Here is a 5,965-nt window from a genome sequence, read left to right as displayed (position 1 = left end):
TTCATTAATTTCTTCATTCATTCATTTACTATTTTATAAATGCATATATCCATCCATGCATGCATGTATATACTTAATAATATCCATTTGCTCATATTTTCATTAATTTATTAATTTATTCATTAATTCTTGTATTTATTTATGCATTTATTTACAACATAATATAATTTGCAATGTAATTATTTACTATTTAACGTATGCATATATATAAACAAACATTTCCTGGAGTGGAATAACTAACCATTTCCCTCACGTAGGTCACCCATTTAGAAAGAAAACAAACTGCCTAATTCGTAACAGTGGTCAGCGAAGGTGGCACAATGGCAGAGTTTTTCTTCGCTACGTGCATTAACTCTTCGAACCTCTATTTTCACACTTCTTCGTCAAATCCAGTTTCCTGCACGTGACACGAGCACCCATCTTCCTCGAGGTAACAAAAACAAAACAAACACTGAACGGGAATTTTAGAAACACTCCTTTTCTCTTTTCGTTGTTTTCTTTCATCATGCACCTATTTAAACTTCATTGATCATTTTAAAAATCCCAATATTGTAGTGACCAGCTAGTATAAATTAGTTTTCGTTTTAGTTAATTAATTTTGATTTAAAGAAGCGCGTCACTATGGGTGTCCCGGAAAGTGATGATATGGATACCCCAGAAGGGGAAAGAACAGATAACGAGGATAGTGACATTACGGGTAATGTAAACAGTGAAATTACGGATACAATGGAGAGTGAAAATACGAATAATCGTGAAGTTGAAATTACGCGTATTCCGGAGAATGAACTTAGGGGTAAAATTGAAAGTACACAGTCACAAGGCCACGAGAGTATAAACGACAGTACACCTATAAGTATTTCATCTACTTAAAATAAATATTCTATATACATGTACTTGGAAAATGGATTAACTGTAAATTGGTATTAAAAATAAAATGAAATAAAATAAAATAAAATAGCAACCATTGCAGAAATAATAATTTCAGATCGTCAGTTTGATATTTGCAAAATTTATTCAGTTAAATATGAAAGTTGAAAGAATTAGAACGCCGCTACAAGTGATACTCTGTTCAGTTTTTAAATTATTGATGTGTGGACCACGAAACGATAAACAGTTTACAATTTATAAGAATAATACATAAAAATAAAAGCAGGAAAAAAGCCTACCAAATAGTTAATTAAAACATAGAAAGAAAAGTATTTAAGTGATGTCTTATGTATAAAATGTCAGTTATTTTACAGATGAAAATATGTATCTTTATAAGCTTTCTTTAAAAAAAAAGAAAAAAGAAAAGAAAAAGAAAATACACACCGCTACCGTACACAAAATATTGAAAAAGCTGCTATTTGAATTTGTTATATTAGAGGGGCGGGACGTAGTCTAGTGGTAAAGCGCTCGCCTGATGCGCGGTCGGTCTGAGATGGGCTTATTGGGCTATTTCTTTTTCCAACCAGTGAAACCACGACTAGTATATCAAAGGTCGTGGTATATGCTATCCTGTCTATGGGATGGTGCATATAAAAAGACCCCTTGCTACTAATGGAAAAATGTAGCGGGTTTCCTCTCTGTGAGTCTATGTCAAAATTACGAAATGTTTGAGATCCAGTAGACGATGATTAATAAATCAATGTGTTCTGTTGGTATCGTTAAACAAAACAAACTTCTTTTTGGTTTTGTTAGTTTGCGATGGTTTGATATGGATTTCTAAGATATTTGTCACTCGCTAACTGTAGTGTATAGAAAAGTTTAAATTTAGTATAATGAAGATTTGTTTTGTGCTTTTGGGGGGATAGTGCCGGGATTATTGATTTTCTCTGTTTATCTTTAAAAAAAATGTTTCCCAAATCGTCATTGTGCTAAAATATACATTTTCTTACAATAATTGAATTTGTTCATTAGCAATATAAGTTAAGTTAGGGGGACGGGACGGTCTCTGTTTCATTTCTCGATGCACTTAGTAATAACTAGTCAAACAGTTTGCACAACTTAAATTTGTCTATGAGCCCGTAACTCTGAAAGAACTAACGTACTAATATAATAGGGAAGTTAGTCAATTATTTCATATCATTTTAATTTCATGTTGGTACCGGCCTTGGTGGCGTCGTGGTTAGGCCATCGGTCTACAGGCTGGTAGGTAGGGCTCGGATCCCAGTCGAGGCATGGGATTTTTAATCCAGATACCGACTCCAAACCCTGAGTGAGTGCTCCGCAAGGCTCAATGGGTAGGTGTAAACCACTTGCACCGACCAGTGATCCATAACTGGTTCAACAAAGGCCATGGTTTGTGCTATCCTGCCTGTGGGAAGCGCAAATAAAAGATCCCTTGCTGCTAATCGGAAAGAGTATCCCATGTAGTGGCGACAGCGGGTTTCCGCTCAAAATCTGTGTGGTCCTTAACCATATCTCTGACGCCATATAACCGTAAATAAAATGTGTTGAGTGCGTCGTTAAATAAAACATTTCTTTCTTTCTTTTTTTTCATGTTGGTATCCACTTAAGTTCAAAGACGTTGTTCTTGGGACAAAACAATTATCTGGGTTGTCTGTCCAGATCAGGGGTTAATAGTTAGTTGTTAATGATAATGAAGTTGGTGTAGTGGTCTTATGCCTCGTTCGTAAGCTATTAAAACTCGGCTCTCGGTAGGAGTCAGTACTGGGATACGAACCAAGCGCCTGCCAGTCTTAAAGTCGCAGACACTAGTTTGAAAGCGTGAAAATTGATACTAAATATGCAAACCTGTAACACATCTGGATAAAGTTTCAATAGAGTGAAACAAGAGTTTGTGACGTTGCATTGAGGAAATTCCCTCTGAAAATAGACTAGGCCTAGTCTCCATAACCGTTGCTTCCCAGAGGTAGGTGAGTTTTTAGAATGATGAAAAATGCATTTCGTGACATTATAAACACCAGGATGACTATAAACATGTACGGAAATGGATAGCCTAAATAATAACATATAAGTAATGTCTGACTGCAATGATCAAAAACGGTTTTTGACATTGAAAAATGCGCCGTAGTGTTTAAAAACTTGGTTCCGTCACTTGGTGATGGTTAACTGAATCAATTTGCCGAGGTCTCTTAACTTATATGTCCTGATGATGATACTTCTCTGAAACGTAAGGATCAAGAAGCTTATGTAAACCAAAGCCCACTGATAAAGCTAAATGATTTTGAAAAGCGCTATAGAAAGGACACGAACGAAATGACGACTGGAAGAGCCTGGGTGAAAGACAACTGTTCCAAACAGTGCCTGAAGACAACTCTGTTTAAAACCTTTCCATTCCTGACGATCATGCGAGGATACTCGCTGTTACGAGATCTACCCAATGACGTCATCGCTGGTGTCACAGTCGGAATTATGCAAATACCACAAGGTTAGTCTGGTTACGTTGTTGCTTGGATTATATGAAAAAAGCAAATAAAGCCAGATTTAATTCAGTATTCTGCTTTCATTTATGAGATGTTTCCTCAATGACCAAAAGCTACAAGGACATCTAAAAAATTTACGTTTAGATGATTTTTAGACTATATATTTTTGGTAAATACATTTTGGCTATATATTAATCAAAATGAATCCAAAGAATTAATAATATTCGTTTGATTAACGTCCAAAGTTTGCATAGTTCTTAAAAATTGTACTGACAATACAGGCCAAGCGCCATCATTAAGGGTAAATAACCATTATGTATTCAGTAAACAAATTGTACAAAATGAGGGAAAGGTGAATGAACAAATCTGTTTCTTCAATATAAAATATGAATGTCAATTAATATTTATGTTACGCTAATCTGGCGACTCTCCTGCCGATCTGCACCCTCTACATGAGTTTCTTTGCTCCCCTGATTTATTTCTTCCTGGGGTCATCAAAACACGCGTCAATGGGTGCGTTCAATTATATTTCTTGACAGTACGACGCTTAATGAACATTTGTGTAATTCTATGCCATAAAACTATAAATTTTAATAACTAATAATTTAGACAATAACTTCTTTTTGGAATTTATTAGTTCCAGACGCCAAAAACAATGATGCAATTTTTGTTTCGGCCAATTTAAATATATAGCGCTTATTCTTTTAAAATAGCTACTAAAAATTAAGAATTGTGATTATTTATTTTAAAAGTTATTTTGGAGCTTTAAGCCAAAACGAAAGGCGTTAAAAGTAAAATGTTGGCTATTTTCTAACTAAAACAAATTGGATATATAAAACCAGCATTATAATTATACACTTTTTCTCGTCTTGATTGAAATGTTCCAAATTTATTAATAAACCAAAACGTTTATTAAAATGCATATATAATAAAACGTATAAATGACATATTCAGCAAAATATAAATTAATCAATAATAATTTATCTTGCATTGTCGATATTGAAGATCCTGGAATAGATACTACCATTATTGTATATCTTACTTGTTTTAAAACTAATTTTCTGCAGGTACTACAGCTGTTGTGAGTCTCATGCTGGGATCTCTTCTGGATTCTGCATTTCCATCTGATGGTCTCGGGGGTACACTAGATAATACTGGGTTTTCAGAGACATGCGGAAAATAGAACTTGTGACTGCACTCACTCTAGTGTCAGGGTTAATAATGGTAAAACTATTATATGTTCTAATAAAATATTTCCCAATAATCTTGGTTTGTAAGAAGTAAACTGTATGTATGTCTGTCTGTCTTTCTCTCTGCCTACCTGTCTTCAAATATGTCGGTCTCACTGTCTGTATATTTATAAATGAATGAATGGATGTTTAACGACACCTCAGCACAACAATAACGATCGGTTATTGGGTGTCAAACAAGGTAAGTACATCAATAACCCTCTTCCACTGCACATCCATGGACTTTCAATATTTCATTTAAAGAAATGTACCATGTTAATGCGACTTTTAGCCTGTTATGTTAACGAATGTGATATGTGAATGCTATATAGAGAATACTACATGAGCGGCCGTTAGATACGGTTTATCTTACAATGAGTTGTTTAAAAACGTATCCAACGAGAGAAAGCGAGTTGGATACGTTTTTAAACAAGAGTTGTAAGATAAATAGTATTCAACGGACACGAGTGTAGTATTCTATATGTAATGTATCTTCAGAAAACAGTTTCAAAATAAATTTCCAACTAAAACCTATGTACGGCCCTAGCGTCACAGACAAGTCAATTTCAGGTTAACTTATATGTCACAGAGTGATCGATTCGACCGGGGGGGGGGGGGGGGGGGGTCATTGGGTGGTATGGCATTGGTGAACTAGTTATCACCTAGGAGCAGCCAGTCGTATGTCTTTAAAATGTTATCGCACGTATGTGTGTTAACACTATATTTGTTATAAAAAATAAAAATAACGAATGATGTTCTCTTTTAACGGGTGTGTAAGAAATGTATATAAATTAGATAAGGTGGTTGGTTTTAAATATGAAAAGAAAAACGAGGATGAATCATGTGCTGGCAATATTAGACAAGTGTGTATAACTGTATGTAGTACACTAGAAGGTTTTACGATTTTAATGTACAATACCTCCGTTGCTTCCAGATTCACTCCTTTAGAGACAAGTTTTGTGAGCTCGGCAACAGAATCGTTGTCTATAGCACTGAAAAGCTGTTTCTGACTCATTGTGTACCATGCGTCTTCCAGGAATCATTGGCACCAGGGTAACACATTTACACAATAGGAACCATTAAAAAAAAAATTAATGTATTATTATAGTCAGGTACATGGCGTGGGTTTTATTGAAATCGTATATCTGCACAAGACGGGTTCAAAGGGAAGTTTTCGGCAAAGTCGTGATTGCTTTAATGATCCACTATTAAGTTATCGTTATTTTGAGGACCGCCACTCACCTTGGAGATCTATAATAGGATGTTTCATACCTCCTGTAGGAGGACTGCCACTCCCAAAATCTAGCTTAGAAAACCCAAACTTGCAAAAGCAAAAAAACAGTGATGATATCAGATATAAATAGTCCA

General features: G+C 35.0%; 1 long non-coding RNA gene across 1 annotated transcript; it reads left to right on the top strand.

Annotated features, from left to right (window-relative positions):
- Positions 1-2,383: 2,383 nt before the first annotated feature.
- On the top strand, positions 2,384-5,965 carry LOC121373929. The gene is made up of 3 exons (XR_005958157.1): positions 2,384-3,373; positions 4,436-4,592; positions 5,532-5,965. It is a non-coding gene; the product is annotated as an uncharacterized LOC121373929 (long non-coding RNA).

Source organism: Gigantopelta aegis, chromosome 6 (assembly GCF_016097555.1).
Source record: "Gigantopelta aegis isolate Gae_Host chromosome 6, Gae_host_genome, whole genome shotgun sequence".
NCBI lineage: Eukaryota > Metazoa > Mollusca > Gastropoda > Neomphalida > Peltospiridae > Gigantopelta > Gigantopelta aegis.
The sequence above is the reverse complement of the archived record's forward strand: the minus strand, read 5'-3'. Positions and strand labels throughout refer to the sequence as shown.